The following is a 20,358-nucleotide window of genomic DNA, read 5'->3' on the forward strand; positions in this document are numbered from 1 at the left end:
TGGATTCCAAGTCACTCTGAGTATCTCAGTATCCACAGTCCCTTTTCAGCAACATGGCCACCAGTTTGTTCCTTATTGACTGCCAAATGGCAGCTAGCCACAGGCTGGGCACCTGGAAAGTTGGTGATCTAGAAGGTGGCCTGGACTGAAAACTCTGTCTTCTAGGGATGTTCTCCAATGTGTTCTGCCTAACTGACCCAATTGGATCATTTCTTTCAAAGGACTTTGACATACATTAATCAGGTGGTATGTTTAGAACCTTGAAGAGACCCAGAGAGAAGTCCATCCGACCGCTGCAGAGAGAGTTTTCTTTGCTTACCTACTTCTGGGTGTTTTCTTCCAAAAACTCATATCAGTCAGAGTAAACTTGCCATATCTCTGTTCCTTGCCATCTCAAAGAGCCTGACTAATACAATCTCTGGGGAAACCAATGAGAGTTATGCATGTATGGGTGTGGAGAATTAAAAATTTAGCCCTGAACCTCCATATGAGTCAGAGGTGATTTTGTCAGCCTGGAGACATGAATACAAGATTCCGCCCACCATTCTCAAGTGATTTGTTTTGATCCCTGAAATAGTGAAAGGGAGGGTGTGAGTTCTTGACCCAGTTCTATGACAGGGCTGCAAAAGATCTCTTAGGGCACATTTAGTTTTCATTTCTGCTGAAGCTTTGAGTGGCACTGGCATTCAGAATCTAGTCTCCACAGCACATTAGAGAAATTGTGGGATAAACAGGGTTGCAGAAAAGCAGGAGTTCAGACCTAAGAGGCCTTTATAGGAAACAGGGGCACCTGGATGGCTCAGTAGGTTGAGCGTCTGACTTCAGCTCAGGTCATGATCTCATGGTTCATGGGTTCAAGCTGTGCTGACAGCTCAGAGCCTGGAGTCTGCTTCAGATTCTGTGTCTCCCTCTCTGTCTGCCCCTCCCCTGCTCGCACTCTCTCTTTCTCTCAAAAACAAATAAACATTAAAAAATTTTTATAGGAAACAGATGATTTACAAATATGCATCTATAATGTAGGTGTTTTAGGATAAGTTACAATTCCACATGTACTTTGATAGAATTATGATTTTTTAAAGCTAGCCTATATAATTTTCTTTTCTATTTGAGATTTTGATTTCAAACCTAGGTAACAGCTCACCTATTGTACCCAGTGTGTAAACAGCTGAACCTCTTTTCTGCTCAAATACCTGAAATCATAATTACCTTCTTTAAAACGTGGCCATAGGCAAAACCTTTGAGTAATATGTTCTCATTCAGCATGCCAAGTCAGGATCTGAGAATATAAGACAGAGTCTTTGTTAGATTATCACAGTATTGCAGGAAAGTGCAATATAACTTCAAACTACTTTTAAAAGTCAGATGTTTTTTCTTAGTATGTTATTAACCTAACTATCCAAGTCATTCAATTTTTATTATAATAGTACTTAGAAGAACTGGCGGGACATCTGCAGCTCTTTCCCATCCCTGCAATCTGCTTTGACACCACCATGTTAACAGCTGAATCCTTTATGTGATAATTATACGAACAAATGTAAGTACTGTTTTCATAATGGATGTCCATAGAGAACATTACCCGAAACAATTCAGCCTAAGCCCACAATTATATAACGTTCCTATTCATGAAGATGATGTCACAGAATCCAAAGAAGGTCAAAGAGACTTGGGAAATGGCCTTTTAAAGAGTTCTTAGACTATAAGTGTTTATTGGAAAGATCTCAAATAGTTGTATTATTTCATAAACCTCAGGATAAACCTGACAAGAATGTTTTGATCAAGATTCAATCAGTTGCTTTTCTGAACAATTTTAGGTTACTGTTAGGTTAGAATTTCCATAGAAGAAGATAGAAGTGTTTGTTTTTACTTGGGGTTTTGTTTTAAAGATGGATCTACTGGATGGAAGTAGGCTCACTTTGGCACAAGAGGCCTCTGTCCATGCCTGTAACCTAGTTAAGCAGTCTCCTGGCTGTGCAAGAGAGATTGATGCTCCTGTTATAATAATTTGCTTTGGCAAGAGATTTTATTCTGTATTTACTTTTCTTCTTGTGTGGGTCATTTAAACATCTGTTCTTATGACATGAGACTTTTCCAGATGGATGCGTTGTTTGTCTCTCTGTCAGAAAAATCTAATGTTATAAATAAAGGAAGTAGCATAATGGCCAAAGTGTTCTTCATTCCCCCTGATAGTAATGAGAAAAATCCTTTGGAATGAATGCCTTCTCCACATTAAAGCTAACAAACATCAGTCCTCTTTTTCTATAACGTGACCTTATTACAATTAGGCCGATTGTTCTTAGCCTTCCTCAGCACATGCTGCATTGTTCCGCCAGCTAGGGATGTACTTCTTTTTCTTGCAAAGCATTTAGAGTCCATTCATTACAGGCCCAGCCCAAGACTTCTTTAGCCCTTCCATAAAGATATTTTACTGAGGGTAGTACATCTTTAATAGAACGAACAAGGACTTTGGCACCTGATGGCTCCCTGTGTGATTCCTGGGTTTGGTACTAACTGAATGGGAACCATGCGGCAGGTTACTTAATCTTTCTGAATCCCAGTTTTCTCATTTGTAACACAGAAGTTATGTCTATCTCATACAGCATTTGTAAAGATTAGATGTGATGAAATTTGCCTGGCACTCAGTAAATTATTTTAGATACCTATATTATACCTATTTATGATAATTTTCCCCTTAAGCAAAGGAGAATTTACTTGTATCAAGTTTATTCAGGCCCATGATTGAAATATCCAAAATACCGTATAAGATTTGCTTGTGGCATACAACGGTCCTCTACCACTTTTGCTTATTCTCCTGCTGCACATGGCCACTTTCTTTTTAAAATTTTTATGTTTATTTATGTTTGAGAGAGAGAGAGAGAGAGAGAGAAAGTGAGTGGGGGAGGTGAAGAGAGAGGAGACACAGGATCTGAAGCAGGCTCCAGGCTCTGAGCTGTCAGCACAGAGCCCGACGTGGGGCTCGAACTCATGGACCGTGAGAGATCATGACCTGAGCCTAAGCCTGATGCTAAACTGACTGAGCCACCCAGGCATCCCTGCGCATGGTCACTTTCAACTCTGTTACTGCCCAGTCCCTTGAAAATTCTTATTTTGTGACCTATTAACCTTGTGATTAACTATTGGTATTAACTATAAGTATTAACTAGTGGTATGGAAGGGAATGAAGTTTGCCTTTACAGTCCTTCATTATTCTCAATTCTCTCTCTCTTCCTATGTTACCTTACTGTTATTATAGTTACATTACAATTTTAGTGAGATCAGTATTCAGGATTTATATTATTATGACTATGTAAACACTAATTACAGGTGATGAGACTTACGATATATCATAGTTATTTTTTCTTCCCAGGAGGAGTTATTAAACATCTTATTAACCTTTTTGATTTGGTTTTATTTATACTTATTCCTAATTTAAGTCCCAAATATCTATCAATGGTCTAAGTGACATGTTCACATTTTTGAAGAAATCTCTCCTGGTGCTTGCTGAACTGCTTAAATCCTGGCAAGCTGCCCTCTGTGCCTGGTACACAACGATTCTCCTCTCATCTGTACCTCCGCCGTTATCCTAAATATTTTCTTTGCCTCTTTCTGGTGTTGATCTTCTGTTTTCTGCACCACATGTGTTTGTATTTTCTTTTGGTAGAGCTATTTTCCGGTAATTTTCTAAATGTGGGTTCATGGAGGTAAACTGTTGATACTTACATATCTAATGAATTTTGTATTCCATCCTTATACTAGTTGACAGTTTTTCAGGATAAGAATTTTATATCAGAAAAAATTATTTTTTAAATGGACTTAGGGCTTGTCTATGCTAAATAAAGTTGAGATAACAGAAGTTTGTTTGCATAACATAGGAGAAGGAATCCAAAATCATAAAGAGATAAGAATGTTATAGCAATTTATGTTCACTCATCCCAAGAGGGCCAGAAGACATTACCTTCATTCAGTTTTAGATATAAATTAGTGAGAAGAGCACAGGAATCTTTGAAAAGCACTGTGGATTATATTCTCTGGTGATATATACCTGGGGGGTATGCGTATTTGACATTACCATTAGAATGGGCTCCCTGTGCTCCCTGAGCACAGATGTTGGGATTCCAACAGGATAGAGGCCAAACAACATTGCTTATATGCTAGAGGCAAGGTGAATATAGTTACTCTATTAGCTGGTCAGGCCTACAGTGATCTTTGGGCGTTGGCTAAGTGATCATGTAGTCCTGGGACCAAAATAGATGGTTAGGGCACTGAAATCCTACTGAAATCTCTGAAAACAATATAAAACCCTAGGTTTGCTGAGTAGAAGCATGGCTTTCAGCCTTGAGCCACATCACATCACATCACATCACATTACATTGAGCCGTTGAGTGACATCACAGAGCCAGAACTTACTGAATATAAGAGATAAGTACCCTTGGAACAACATATTGTATCAATATTACAATACTTATTTAAATCTTCCTTCTAGCCTTCCACAAAAAGATTTGTGGCTACTATGCACTGAAGAAGGTGAAATATCCAAGACTTTGCAAAGTCATTGGGCATAGATTGGACCTAAGACCAATCCCTGGGAACCAAATTGTCATTATGATTTACTGGCCAGGTGGATGTCAGAGGATAAGTAATATTTTGTTCGAAGATCATTTTGTGTTGGTTTCAATGAGTCCCCAAGCCTATACTATGATTACTTCCTTAGTTCCTGTGTGTATAGTTTGGTGAGATATATTCAGAAAGTAGCAGGTTCCCCAATCTTTCCCTGACACATGGTGTTAAGACCACAATAGTGGCAACGGCATAGTGGAGTCCTGCAGAACATACCCCCTAACAAGATGTTAAGTCAAAAGCAATGCCACATCACTGGCAGATTTTCAGAAGTGAGAGTCACCACCAAGAACTTGGCCACAGCAATGATGATTTCTAAGGTATCTCCATTAAACTTACCTGTTTGGTCTTTATAGAAGACAGGTAGGCAGATCTTAGGAATGATAATGAATTGTAGTATTTACAAGTATCTCATGACTCCATTCAGCAGCTATTTCATATGGTTCTCTTTAGTGGAACAAAAATCACCACATATCTAGAAGTTGGCTTTCTCTGTTCCTATCAGTATAGCATTTTTTTTTTTTTGGCCTCTAACTCCAATAAGCAGAACCCACAAGAAGAAATTTGCTTTCATTTGGAAGAGATAAATTCAAGCCTTTACCTTTATCTTTGTCAATTCTCTAGCTCCATGCCAGAATTTAGTCCTCAGGGATCTTTATTACCTTATTATCCCTTAAGGTATCATCAGGTGTATTTTTATTATCCTATCATCTTTTAGGCTAGAATGCTGGTATAGTATATCAATCATGCTGCTAGGGCCATGTAGTAGTAGTAGTAGTAAAATAAATGTTTTAGTAATACGTGCACTTGAAAGAGAATGAAGGATATATCACATAAAATTCAGAGATCTGCTAGTTAAAATTTCTGGGGGTCCAATGTTGTGGAGTTTGTTGACATATCTCCTTCACAGTGAAAGTCTTCTATGGGTCCTCTTTATCCTATACTAATAAAGAAGAGATGCAAAGTTTTGTGGACTTATTCGGGTTTTGGATTAATATATAACACATGTGGATATGTGGCTCTGACATGTTTATCTAGCGAACTGCTTACAAAATTGGTTACAAATAGTGGGGCCAGAGCAAGAGAAGGCATTCCAGAAGATCTAGGCTGTAGTACAAGCAGTTCTCCCCCTTGGCTCTTAGGAAGCAACAGATCTGATGGGGCTTGTGATATCTTTGGCAGACTGATGTGTTATATAAAGCACATAAAGTCCAAATAAGAGAACTACAGTAGAAGCCACTAAGGTTTTATCGCAAAGCTCTGTCTTCTTCAGCTAACTATCCTTAGCTTGTTACTGGTCTAAGGTAGATATTGCAGGCAGGTGCCAGCAACCTGAGCTCCTAAAATGAACAGTTGCTATGTTGTTCTCCAAGCATTAAGTCAGGTGTGCTGAAGAGTTCTCCATCAACAAGTTGAAGTGGTAAGTATAAAATCCAGCTTTATCAGATTCTGAAGGCACAAAAAAGTTGCATGAGTGAGTAGCTGATCCCTAGTGTACCTACTCGAAAGGCTCTGCTTATGACCCTCTAGAGTGGCTTTAAAGGGCTGTTTCTATGAACAACTGACCCTGGGAGAAGGAAAATTTGAGTCTTCTTTAAAGAGGACAAATAAATTGCTGGCACCAGTTGGCAGAGGACTAGTTTACTGTACAGCCCATCTGACTGGCAGCATTGAGACCAAAAGTCTCTTGGTGAGAGAACAACCAGTCACCACCAGTTCACATAGAGTACCTGATGACTACATTGACCAGTCAGGGATTTAGAAAGAAAAAGCAAGACGACTGGTGACAGATGAGCTTGGGGAAGAGAATTATGGATGGGCCTTGCTCTGGGTTCAAAGTATGAGAACACTTGTGCCCTGGGTGAAAACTCACCAGAAGGGCCCTTCTGTGGAGAAGTCTCTCCGTAATCAGTTAGAGAAGATTACTCTGTTGATGTCAATCACATCTTTTCTCACCCAACCCGGTGCTTATTTAATGGGTTCATTAGGAAGTGGTTATAATAACAGAGCTTGAGGTCAAGCATGGACCCAATGACACGAAACTCTCCTCGCTGCAGTTGATCTGACTACCACTTCAGGTGGGAGCCTAGTCTGTCAGAAAAACAACAAACCTTGAGCCCCTCATATGTTGTTGTCTTCTGGAGAGGCTAACCTATCTTTGGGCAAATTGATTCACTGCTCTAAGGGGTATTCTAAAACATAATCATGAAAAAAGGATTTGGGAAAATATTAAGTTAAGCCAGAATTCAGAGCTTAGCTTAGCTTTGACTTACTAGGGATTCCATAATGATATTAATTTCTTCCCAACTAGGTATAGTTTTTATTTTCTCTAAGTAATTAAAAAACATCATGGTGTGGAAAATACTGTTAATAGTAGTATGAGACAAATCAGAAGAAAAAATGGTCTAAATTTAGAGATAATACATTATAACTCACATTATCCAAGAGAAAAATAATAGTTGTTTGAAATCATTTGGCTATTTTTCTTTCATTACACCCAGATTGCTTTTAATTTTGATTGATTTGACATTATCGTTGAACAATAAGTCCATTTATTGATGTTGTTATTTTTACTTAACTTTCTATGGCAATAATTGCAGTTTCTAAAAAGTGATCCATAACTTCAAAGTGAATGTCTCTTATTACTGATAATGAGATTTGGGCTAGTAGATTTCCTTGCAGAAGAGGACTTTTCTCATTTTAAGTTGGAGAAAAATTGTTAATTTTTGGCTGTTGGAAACATGTTGAATCATTTTTCTGTAGCTAAATTTTCAGTTAATAAACTGCAAGAGCTCACAGAGATTAAATTTCAGAAATAATTATTGCATAGTAGTTGAAAAATTGTTTGTTATTAACATTTGCTAGCAATGTTGAAGTAAAATTTATTTAAATTGAAGGAGATTTACACTAGGAATTTGTTAAAAACAATTTAATGAAAAAGGCATGAACCGTAAATTTAGGAAAAATTTTAACTTTAGAATGAATAGAGCTGTGATGGCTTATAATTCTTATGCTCCTGAAGTTTCTTTTAAATGATATAATACATAAATACTATTTTGGTTACACATAGAAAAATTCTTTGGCTACTTTAAAAAACAGTGAAACTGGCTAATATTTATAATTTGTCTACTAGGTGAATATCTCCCTATGCGGCTAACACTAAATTAATCATAGTTTCTGCTGTCCAAAAATTCTTGAGGTAATTGAGTAAATGGGATTTAAATACTGTATCTAAATAAAATTTAAATAATTGCTTAAGAGAGTATAGAGAAGATGTCAAAGACAGTCAATATATAAGTCAAACTAATTTTATTATAATAATTACTATAGGAATTCAGAGAAGGGACAGATCAGATAGGCTTGGTCCAGAATAATGTCACTTTTCAGTAGGAACTCTACCTCATTTTGAATGTGTTTTCTGGGCTAGAATAGGTAAGCAGTCAGATAGTTATGGGCTGTTTTAAAACTTCTTGAATAAAAACATACTTAGCTTGAGAACTTCATTTTTAAAATATCAATGTTAACTAGAAATGTAAAATGCACATTCAGACAGTAAAAGTACTAAGATTTCAGTTGCCTTCAATTCAAAGAAAGAGGTGAGATCTTTACTGTGTAGAAAGAAAAGAAGGCAGGTCAATAGAGAGGAAGATCTCTCCCTATCATGCATTAGGGGCATGGGTAACAAAAAAAAGGGGGGAATGCTTATGGTCAAGGGTACAAATACATTGGTTGAAGCAGTGACATCATACAAGGAAGTAGTTGACAATGAGGCTGGGAACTTGGGATGTTTGTTGTGGTCAAGGATTAAAGAACTTGAACACCCAGAATAACTTAATGTATCAGAATGAAGGACTGTGTAGTAGATTTGGAAGAAATCAATGACATGGAAGAAAAACTAAAAGACAAGATAATAAAGAATGGTAATTTCTCATGACTTTCTGACAGATGTACATCACTTTCCAAGATGCATCTTTCTGTGGCAGTTCCATCCAAACTAAACTCACAAGGCCTGTGATTGTACTGGGATCATTCAAAGCCAGTTTTTTGTTTTTTTGTTTTTTGTTTTTTTTGGAGGGGGGAGGGGGGAGTAAATATAATGAAATAGTAAACTTCCAAGTATGTGAATTTTGTGTACTCTAGTGATTCATGGATATCTGAAAAGCCAAAATCAGAGGTTCCATTTAAAAAATGAAAATGCAGGGACACCTGGGTGGCTCAGTCGGTTAAGCGTCTGACTTCGGCTCAGGTCATATTCTCATGGTTCATGAGTTCAAGCCCCGTTTGGGCTCTATGCTGACAGCTCAGAGCCTGGAGCCTGTCTCAGATTCTGTGCCTCCCTCTCTCTCTGCCCCTCCCCTGCTCACTCTCTTTCTCTCTCTCTCTCTCAAAAATAAATAAACATTTTAAAAAATTTAAAAAAATGCAAAGGTATTTAAGAAAAGTTATCAATTCAGACATATCTGCCACTTATACCTCAGCATGAATGTTTTCTCTAAAAACTTTCCCCAAAGAGTATGAGCAGATGGTATGGAAAAGAAAGCATGGGGCAAACACAGGTAGATGAAGCACATTAATGTCAGCTCAATCTTCTACTGATTCCATGTGGGTAAAGATGTGAGAAGGGATGCTAGTGTGAGAGAATGAAATATAAAAGACGGTCTTTCTGGTCCCAACAATACTACTTCAGTATTTTCCAGAGCCAGTTGATTATCAGTCTGTTTCCTCAAATTGCCTTATTGGACAGCTTTTCTTATTTTAACAAATATATAATGGGAGAATCAGTTGAGTGATTTCAGCAGTAAGCTAATGTGCTACCTGCTTTCTGAAATGGAGGTCTTGGAAGTTGCCAGAAAGAAGAACTTTCATTTTATTGCAATATTTTTTTCTTTCATTTAGTCATCTTTGTTTGGGGAATGCTGTCAATTCTTTCCAGTTCCCTGGTCTAAATGTCACTTTTAGGGCATAGTATCTTAAGGGCTCTACTGTATGCTCTGAATATAGTCTTGAATTCTATTTAAAGATTTAACTTGCTTTTCATTGGGAAGGCTAGGCATCTTGTTTTAAATATGCTTTCCTTGGATAGAATAAATAGGCAGAGAATTATGGGTGAGCTCTGAAACTTCTTGACAAAAGATGTTTGAAATATTTATTTTTGAAATATCATCATTATCTGAAAACAAAATGTTAAAGTCACTAAGATGTTAAAGCACAAGGATTTCAATTATTAATTCAAAAATACAGTTCTTAGTCAAGGTCTGGAATGATTTATGTAACTATTTAAAAAAATTACACATGGTTTTATTTTGTTAGTTCCTGGTTGTTATGAATTTGATTTTGCCCATGTTTGGTCAAGTTGATAAGTTTCTAAGAATTCTTCGACATTCCAGGCTTATTGTTTGTTAGGGATCTGCCAAGTCACTGAGCACATAAGGCTGCTCATGGCAAAGTGTCTGCTTCAATATTTAGCATCATATTCTCAAATGGACCAGAAGGACCAGCTGGAGAACACAAGATACTTGGCAGATATTTCAACCAGAATTGTAAGTTATATGTGAAAACAAAGCTAAAAGCTTGACGGGGTATAGGATGATCAGCAATGAGGTCGTTAAACTGGTACAGGTGTGATTGAAGTAAGGCCCAAGTGAAACCCTGTTTCAGATTTCTAAGGCCACAATAATGCACCATAAAAGTAGTAAGCATTTATTTAGCTTACAGGCCTGGGGGTCAATTTCCTACTCTTGGCTCGGGCTGGGCAGTTCTCCCTGTTTTGACTGGGCTTATTCACATGTCCATCTATCAGCTGGAGTGCTGGACACATGGGGCTGCCACATATCTGTTATCCTCCAGGAGGCTTGCCTGGGCAGGTTCTCATGGCAAAGGTGCAGGAGTGAGAGTGAGGGCAAGTAAAGGCTCATGGCCTGTTAAGGAAGGTCAAGTCTCAGGACTAGTACACTATTCACTGCTATTACATTTTATTGGCCAGAATGAGTCACAAAGCTAGCCCAGTTTTAAGGAATGAGGAAATAGACTTCTCCTCTTGATGGGAGAGGTTGCAAAGAGGTGATGATTTAGACCATTGGTGCAATAAATCTACCACAAAGCCCTGAACCCCAAGGATTGAATACTCTATCCCTAAGCTTCTATGTAGTTACAGATCAGTCTAGGTGGTTCTTGACCTAGGATGATCCAGGCCAGACTGGCCAAAGGACATGAGATTTGATTACAGGTCTTCTGTGTACAGAGTGATAAGTAAGCATCTCTTTTAGATTTACAATGGTGACAGATGATAACCAGAGAGAACCAGAGATTTATGCATGTTTTATCATAAATATGAGTGTGCTATGGACTGGATATTTGTGTTCTCCCAAAATTCTAAAATGGAAATTGGTACCAAGAAAGTGGCGTATTGCTTAACAAATATCTGAAAATATGGATGAAGCTATGGGACTGGGCAATGGGTAGTGGCTAGAAGAATTTTGAGGTGCCTGCTAGAAAAAGCCTGAATTACCTTGGACAGACCATTGAGGGTGCTTCTGGTGAGAGCTCAGAAAGGAAAGGGGAGAGCTATAAAGAAAGCCTCAGTCTCCTTAGAGAACACCTGAGTAATCTAGAACAGAATGTTGGTAGAAATATGGTGATAAGGGCCATTCTGATGAGATCTCAGGAAGAAAAATGAGAAACATGTTATTGGAAATTGGAAGAAGAGCCATCCTCATTATAAAGTGGCAATGAATTTGGCTAGATTGTGCTCCTGTGCTAGTGTCTTGTAGAAGGTAGAACTTGTGAATGTTGAAATTGGATATTTAGCTGAAGCTATTTTTAGGCAAAGTATTGAATCAGAGGCCTGGATCCTCTTGACAGTAAAATCAGAGGAGAGAGAAATGATTTGAAGATGGAATTTTTTAATCAAAAGGATAGCATAACTTTAAGATTTGGAGAATTCTCAGCTTATCCAAATTGTAAAGAATGAGGAACCCTGCTATACTAAAGGGTGTGGTCAAACAAGTTGTGATAAAGAGATTAGCCAGCCATGTGCATACAAAATAGCTCATATACGGGACCATGGAAGAATGCAAAGAAGGGGCCACCTCAGCACACACTGCCCACTGAACATTGCTGGCTCTACTCCAGCACCCCAGGTACAGCTCTGGCAGGCCCGGTGGCCTCTTCCAGCAGTGCAGTGGCAAATCTTGGCAGTGTCCCTGCTGCTGTCTCTGAAGGCTTGTAGAGTACACAAGCTATGGGTACTTGCTGCCTACACCTAGATTTTACAGGTTGCAAGTCAGATCAGAGCCACTGGGCACTGGACACCACCTTATGAGAAGTGGGCATGGTACACCAGCCTTTGGGAAGGGTCCAAGCAGAGAGCGAAGGTGGGGACTCCCAGCCAACCTGTGGGGACAGGGTTGCCCAGAACCTCAGGGGTCAACCTGCCCTGCAAACCTGCAGGGGCAGGACCCCTTCTCTGGTGGGTCTAAAGGACAGAGCATTGAGTCAAAGAGCATCGTCCTTGAGCCTAAGGTCTATTGGAATTTTCCCGTTTGGAATTGGGGCTTGCTCAATAACATCACTCCTTTCTTATTTCCTAATTCTCCCTTTTTGGAATGGGAGTATCTGTCCTACACCTGTTCTACCAGGTTTCAGAAGCAGATAACTTGTTTGATTTCACAGGTTTACTGCTAAAGATCAGTTTGTCCCAGGATGAATCACAGTAAGTGAGACTTACTGTATCTGATATAGATGATGTTTAGATGCGACTTTGGACTTAGACTTTAGATTTGATGCTGGAATGAGTTATGGCTTTGGGGGCTATTCCAATGGAATGAATGTATTATGCATTCAAGAAGGACATGCATTTTGGGGGGGTCAATGGCAGAATTCTATGCATGAATATTTGCATCCTCCTCAATTCATATGTTGAAACCTAATCCCCAATGTGATGGTGTGAGGACTTGGGGCTTTTGGGTGGTGATTAGGTCATGAGGGTGGAACCATCATGATTGGGATTAGTGCCCTTATAGAAGATGCCTCAAAGAGCTCTCTCCCCTCTTCCACCATGTGTAGCACAGCAGAAAGAAGGCCATCTATGAATCAAGAAGCTGGCTCTTGCTAGACACTGCATTTGCCAATGTCTTGATCTTAGATTTCCAGCCTCCAAAACAATGAGAAATGAATGTTTGCTATTTATGAGTGTTTTGTTAAAACAGTCCAAACTAAGAAAGAATAATAAGATATTTATAAGAATGTTAAAAATTAAACATGATGAAAATATGTTGATCCTTACAAATGGTCTTGTTAAAAGGGAAAAAAGAACCAAAAATTGAACTTTCATGGAAGAGGATCTTCTGGAATGTGTATTAGCTTCAGAAATGCTGTATACCCTTCATTGTATTGGTAAAGAGGACCAATAACAATAGTTTTTCAGTCTTTATTGGGAGTATAATGGCAGTGGATTTGAACGATTAATTTTTCAAAGAATATTTTTTGGGTGGATTTCATCTGCTAAGCAGTGTTAGGCACTGAGTTTATGAAGTTGAATGAGGTGACAGGGAAGGGACCTTTCAGTGACATGAATGAATGAAGTGTTGAGTATTTCCATGGGATATGCTGTTTTTCCCTTCTCTTCACTTCTATTAACATGTACTTCCTCTCTGTTAGCACACAGTCTCTCACTATGGTGATTTGGATGGCAGAGGGCATTTGTGACCAGTGTGGTGATCATAAAGCACTACTTGAAACAAATAGAATTACACATCCCAGAAGATCCTTTGCCCTGAAGGTCCGCATTATATCTCCTTTCATCGCAAGTAAATAAATCTATAGAGCAAAGAAGTCAACCTGGAAGTGAATCCATCAACCAGCTATTTACTTATCTGATCTTGCTAGTTGCTATTCCTCACACTGACTCATCTATTTTCTTACCAGATTTATGTGGCTAAAGGATCAAGAACATATCCATGTGGATGGCTTATTTTAGCCATGCAAAATTTCAGTTCTTCTTGAGCTCCTATTGTTTTATGCTGATTTTATATCAGCTTATGAAGTTATTTGGTGAACTCTAACACTGTAGTACTCTTTGAACACAAAAAGCTGTTGTCTCTAGTAGATTTTTCATTTCTAATACAATATGTAAACAATCTTTATTTTTGGCTTTTTAAACAGTGCTATTACAAATTGCAGCTTGTATTTCTGATTCCTTTCCTCAAATAAATCTTTGAAAATAAATCAGTGTGCTATTTCCCAAACTTACATCATACAACCCTGACATTTGAATCATTGCAAAAATGTGTCTTGGAAATATTTCCAGTGTCTTGTTAGTCAAAGTTTCATAACCTAATCCGTACATGGGCAATTGCTAACTTGTTTGCATCTTTGCCTGTTTATAATTATAACAAAAAAAATTTTTTAAGATTCTCTGGTCTGCTCTCTTCTACCAAATGAAAGAAAGAAGTAAACATGCTGTAACACATAAAGATATGAGGATGTAAATATGCTATGGAATGCTTTGATTATTATGTGCCTCAGGACCGACCTTTTTCCCCTTCAGGGTCTTTTGGGAAAGCAGTGGATACCAGATAGCACCAAAGAGGGTTTTTTCCCCCTTTTTCATGACTATATTGTTCCTCATTTCCCTCTTTCAGCATTAAATTTTCTACCCAGTAGCTTCTAACCCTCCTTCTCGCCACATCTATAATTAGTATAATTTGGGAATCCTGGTTTCTGCTCTGTTTTGACTCTATTCCATATTTTGCTCCTCTTACCTTTCTTCCTCAAGATCTTTAGTGCTACATTTTATTCTCATTTGCCTTCTCATGGCCAGTCTTTTTCTGTTGTCAGTGCAGGTGTTTTCTCATCCATTTTCTTCCTTGGTATTTCTCCACAGAATCATCATAACATGCATTTGAAATACAAAGTAACTATTATTCTCATACTAGGCATTGCATATAAAGGACGTAAGGACAATGACTTGGGTGGTGTTACGACCATGACAGGCCCAGGTTGCGGTTTAGAGCTCAAGTCCAACTCTTAGTCTGCGCTGTCTCATTTAGGCTGCAGTTTCCCTTTCTATGAAAGAGTGAGCCATGACGTTTTGACCCCCAACTGTAATTTATTTTGCCTTTATATAAATTCATATCAGCAACCTCCAGCCATAGATTTAGTAAAACGTTAACATTTTCTTCAGGGCTTCCCATTGTAAGTAATATTTTACCACGTGACACTTCTCGGAAGAAAGCAGAGAAAGCCATAGTACACTGGTTCAGGCCTGCTTGACTCAGAAAATTTCTGCAGATTAGATAGATGATGTGCATAACCTCAGAGTATCTTTTCTAAGAAGTAGCATATCACAACTGATTATTAGTCCTCAGGTATAGAGTCTTCCTAGGAATCAAATTGCTCCCAATTTGTTGGATTTCATTCTTTCAGTAATCAAGAATGTTCTCTTTTTTTTTTGTCCCCCAGAATCATCTGATGCTGAAGAAATCTTGGAGGGTTATCATTGGATTTTGATGGATTTAGAAGCTCACTGATTTTTTCATAAAGCCTCAGACAAGTTTAAAAATAGTACACACTTGGTTAGTAAAACTGCACAGAGGAAAGGGCATATGGTTATATCAGTTAGTGGGTTTTATGAATAGCATTCATGTATATATAGTTTTTACTTAACAAGGGGTTATAATTTCTATACACATAGATACATCCTGAACCAGGCACATTTTGAGCATTATGTTTCCCCTCCTGGAGAATATAATGTCACATGAAACCATGGGAACAAAATAGAATTGACTTACAATTTTAGCAGCTAATTCCTTAATATATTCCTGATGTTTGATTTCCAGAAAGTCATTAAGCTGTCTGGACAGAATAGGATTACTGATCACCTGTATTTGGGGGGGGTTGAATTCCTTATTTTAACCAAAAAAGATGTGATTCTCCCTTTTCTCTTGAGACATTGCAAGAAAGATACCATTGCAAGTATATGGCAGGATGATTTCAAACTGATTTTTGCTCTTATTTCTTAAATGTTTACTTATTTATTTATTTATTTATTTATTTGAGAGAGGCAGAGAGAGAGGGAGACAGAGGGTCAAAGCAGGCTCTGCATTGACAGCAGAGAGCCTGATGTGGGTCTTGAACTCATGAATCATGAGCTCATGACCTGAGCCAAAGTTAACTGCTTAACTGACTGAGCCACCCAGGCACTCCTAAGTTTTGCTTTTTATTTGACTATAATCAAACTGACAAATAATTCATTTGAGGTGGTGGAACTTGTGGCCATTGAACAAAACTGTTCTACGTTACTGCAAGAAACCAGGTGGCTGGCTTCGCCCTGTCCCACAGCACCTTTGGTACTATTGATCCTTTTCTCCTTTTCTGAGGCATTCCAGCTCCAGCATACCTAATTTGCTTCAAGTACAAAAATTAAATGTTTACCTATCTAGCTAATGGCCTAAAATTGTGTGTGCATGTGTGTGTATTGTTATGCATGTTGAGTGAATATGTGTGTGTGTGTGTGTAAATCACTCATAGACTAATTTTTCTGTGGTCTCAGCACAGCTCTTTTAAGTAATAAAATCATAACATTCCAGGTAATTCCATGGTCCTGTGTTTCTGGCACAGAGCAATAACTGTTGGTTTTGAAGAGGACAGACCTGGGTTAGGGTTAGGGTTAGGGGATCCCATCTTCAGCACTTACAAATTAGATATCTTTAGGCAAGTGTGATGGTTAATTTTATGTGTCAACTTCACTGGGTCATGGGGTACCCATATATTTGATCAAATACTATTCTGGATGTTTCTGTGAGAGTAGTTTTGGATGGGTTTGACATTTCAATAGACTGAGTAGAGGCGATTGCTCTCTCTAATCTGGGTGGATTTCAATCAAATCACTTGAAGGTCTGAATTGGACCAAAAGACTTATCTGCCCCCAAATAAGAGGGAATTCCTTCTCTTGACTGCTTTAGGGCTCAGAAATTGTTTTTTTTCTGCCGTCAGATTTGAACTGAAACATTGGCTCTTCTTGGGTCTTGAGACTGTAGACATTTGGACTAGAATTATGCTATTGGCTCTCTTGGGTCTCCAAGTGGCTGACTGCACATCTTAGGACTTGTTGACTTATTTAATCATGTGAGGTAATTCTCTATAATAAATCTCTTTCCATATATATTTTTTATGTAGGATATATATGTATACATAGACATATATATATATATATATATATACACATATATATATATATATATATATCTCCTATTGTTTCTATTTCTCTGGAGAACTCTGACTCATGTGGCAGGTTACCCAATCTTTTGCAGCCTTGATTTTGTTAGATATAAGGGGGGGAAATATTACCCATTTTATAAGGTTGTTGTAAGGTTAACGAGATCAGGATGACAAAATATCTTGCACAAAGTAGGTATTTATTAAACGACAACTGTGTTATTATAATGCTTATTTTTCACAGCACAGAACCTTTCTTAAGGCCCCAATCTTGAAGGAAACAGTTCTAGTTCAATTATTTTCTTCTTTCAACTTTTGTTTTCAGCTGCAGGGAGATAAGGCTTCCTGCAGTTAACTTCCTTTTGAATTCTGGCAAAGTACTGTTTATATTCTACTGTCACCTCCTTCAAAATTCCAGCCCCCCCCCCCCCCGAAAAAAATTCCTGGCCAAAATTGTTTCTTACAAAATTCTGTAACTCAGCAAAGCAGCTAATGATACTCTTGAGTCTCATTTTCTGTCTCCCCAGGCTCCAACTGCTTTTGACCATACCACTCAGGATTAAGGCATCTGGACTTACCTGTATGTGACAGATGTCCCTTGGGCCTGGACAACAGAAGAAGTTGCCATGAGATTTTGGGCCTTCTGGCTTGAGCTCAGGATCTAGGAATGTGGTTAGAAGAAGTATGTTGGGTGAGAGATTTGGGGTCAGATGTATCATGTCAAATACTCAAGTAGAGGGCTATGCTCTGAGTCCCTCTGAGGTGTGCTCTTTTTCTCTGTAATGTTTATTTCTCTCCCCTCCCTGATCACCCCTTCCTCATACCTACACACACACACACACACACACACACACACACACACACTCTCACACATGTTTGTATTCTTCCACCTTTTCTGTGGATTGACTTGGTATGTGTGTGTGCAGTGCAGTAATACTGTGCTTACAAGGTGTGACTGGGCAAGTACTCAACCTCTCTGCTTTCATTTCCTCAACTTTAAAGTGGTGCAAGTAACACCTACACCTGGGATTGTGGGGAAATTAAATAATACAATGTATACAAAGTGTCTTGTATTCCGACTAGTACGTAGTAGGTGTACCATAAATTATAATTATTGCTATTATGTGATTCAGATAGAATAGGCTCTGAGTACCAGGGTGAGAGCACAGAGGGGAGACTAGGTCAGAGAGATGTAGGGCGATGCAAACTTGTCAAATTAATGTGGGCAAAAACTATAGCTGAAGTAGAGGGTACTTTCATACATCAAAAAAGTGTGTGCTGCTAAATCCATTTATCTATATATCAATTTAAAGACCAATTCAAGGTTAGAGATTGGGCTGTATGGCCAATAGAGGCTGTATGCCTCTATAGAGGCAGCAGGCAAAAATAAGCACTAGAGACAGTTTGTAGGAATCCATAATGGCTAAGAGGAAGCAGAGAGAATCATAGTTCAGGTATGGCAAGATTGGGTTAAACTGTGTGCAGAGCCCTGAAGGATGACAGGCTGGCAAACTTGCAAACTGTCACAGCCAGGTGTGAGGAGATACCTACTGTGATTTTGATTTGCATTTTCCTGATGATTAGTGATGTTGAGCACCTTGTTGTGTACCTGTTAGCCGTTTGTATGTCTTCTTTGGAAACATGTCAGTTCCCTTGCCCACTTTTTAATAGGATTGTTTGTTTTTGTTTTTGCTATTGGGTTGTATGAATTCCTTATATATTTTGGATATTAGCCCTTTATCAGATGTATGATTTGTAATTATTTGCTCCCATTCCATAGGCTCCTTTTTCATTTCATTGATTGTTTCTTCTGCTGTGAGAGGCTTTTAGTTTGATGTAGTCCTGTGTGTTGATTTTTGCTGTTTTTGCTTGTGCTTTTGGTATCATATCAAAAAAATCCTTGCCAAGACCAACGTTAAGGAACATTTTCCCTATGGTTTCTTCTAGGAGTTTTATAGTTTTAGATTTTATCCTTAAGTCCTGAATCCATTTTGAGTTAATTTTGTGAGTGGTGTGAGAAAGAGGTCCAACTTCATTTTATGCGTGTATTTATCCATTTTCCCCAACATGATTTATTGCAGGGACCATTATTTCACCATTGAGTATTCTTGGCTCCCTTGTCAAATACTTAGCTTTTGACATGCAGGTGGTTATTTCTGGACTCCCCATTCTTTTCCATTGGTCTCTGTGTTTCTGTTTTTATGCCAGTACTATACTGTTTTGATTACAGTGGTTTTGAAATTAGGAAGTGTGATGTTTCCTGCTTTGTTCTTCTTTCTTAGAATTGTAGGGAGATGTTAATCAAAGGGTACAAACTTGCATTTAGAAGATGAATAAATTCTGGATTGTGATTATAGTTAATAATACTATATGCATACTTCAAAGTTTCCAAGAGACTAGATTCTAAATGTTCTCACCACAAGAAAGAAATGAAAATGATATCATATGATATGCTGGAAGTGTTAGCTAATGTTATGGTGGTAATTATATATATTGCAATATATAAATGTTTGAAATTGACATGTTGTGCTCCTTAAACTAGTCAAGGCTGTGTGACAATTATAACTCAATAAAAAGAAAAATTGTCACAGTCAGAGTAGGAAGGACCATGGGTGCTCAGGCATTGACCACCTGTCCTCTTCCTTTGTGGTGGCACCCATTTAGTAAGGGTGGAGATGGTTGACTGTTATGTGTGGGGACCAACCAGTTTTTCTGGACCACACAGCTAGCCAGAGAATTAGAATTTGATCCCAGAACTTTCAAACACCAGCTGTTTTGCAGAGCAAGCTTTTCACCACATCCCACATTCCTATAGTGCACACTTGCTGAGGAATCTTCAGGAAAGAGGAGATACTTGAACTAACTTTTGAACAGCATTCTCAACAAAGAGCTCTAATTAGGAAAGCACAGCATGTTTAGAGAAGTTAGAGCAGAAGGTGTCTGAGTGTAGGCACAAAGTGGGCATGATAATGGAAAAGGAGCTTTGAAAAGAGTGCAACTTAAAACTAATAAATAGAAGTGTTGCCCTGTAGTCCTGGAGTTACTGAGGAGATCATTAGAATATGTTAAGCAGAATGACATGATGAGATTTGTGTTTGAATGAGTAGTGAGTGAATTGGAAGGGATTTAAGCTGGACACTAGTAGATCAATTAGGAAACATTTCAATAAATGGTAAGAAATGGTAACAAATCCAATTGAGGAAATGTTTGTGATGGAGAACAGGGGATGGCTCTGACAGATATTAAGGACATCCAATGTAGGGCAAATGAGTGAGAGGGAAGAGTCATTAAATGAGTTAATAAACACAGGAAAAGAAGTAGCTTCTGCTACCAAAGGTTCTCCATTTGGCTTGAAACCCTGCTGCAGGAGAGTTTTGGCAGATAATGTGCACCTTGCTAGAACTTAGCCTGCTACATAGATTTCTAGAAGTAATCCAGTTCTTGGATGTGAAGGAGAGGAATATCATCAGATCTTATTGAATAGGGGTGTATTTGTCTTTGTAATCCTCTTGCACTTGAATTATACAG

At 38.3% G+C, this 20,358-nt stretch overlaps 1 long non-coding RNA gene across 2 annotated transcripts in view; it reads left to right on the plus strand.

Moving 5' to 3' along the window:
* Positions 1 to 20,358, plus strand: part of LOC113601079 (uncharacterized) — a 266,173-nt gene that overhangs the window by 10,193 nt on the left and 235,622 nt on the right. Inside the window, exons 1-2 of one of the 2 annotated variants that reach the window (XR_003422217.2) lie at positions 1,423 to 1,534; positions 17,358 to 17,512. This is a non-coding gene — a long non-coding RNA (uncharacterized LOC113601079). Of the gene's footprint in view, positions 1 to 1,422; positions 1,535 to 17,357; positions 17,513 to 20,358 lie in introns of those variants that run through there. The other variant, XR_008296153.1, reaches the window with a different exon arrangement.

This window comes from Acinonyx jubatus, chromosome A1 (genome assembly GCF_027475565.1).
Source record: "Acinonyx jubatus isolate Ajub_Pintada_27869175 chromosome A1, VMU_Ajub_asm_v1.0, whole genome shotgun sequence".
Taxonomy (NCBI): Eukaryota; Metazoa; Chordata; class Mammalia; order Carnivora; family Felidae; genus Acinonyx; species Acinonyx jubatus.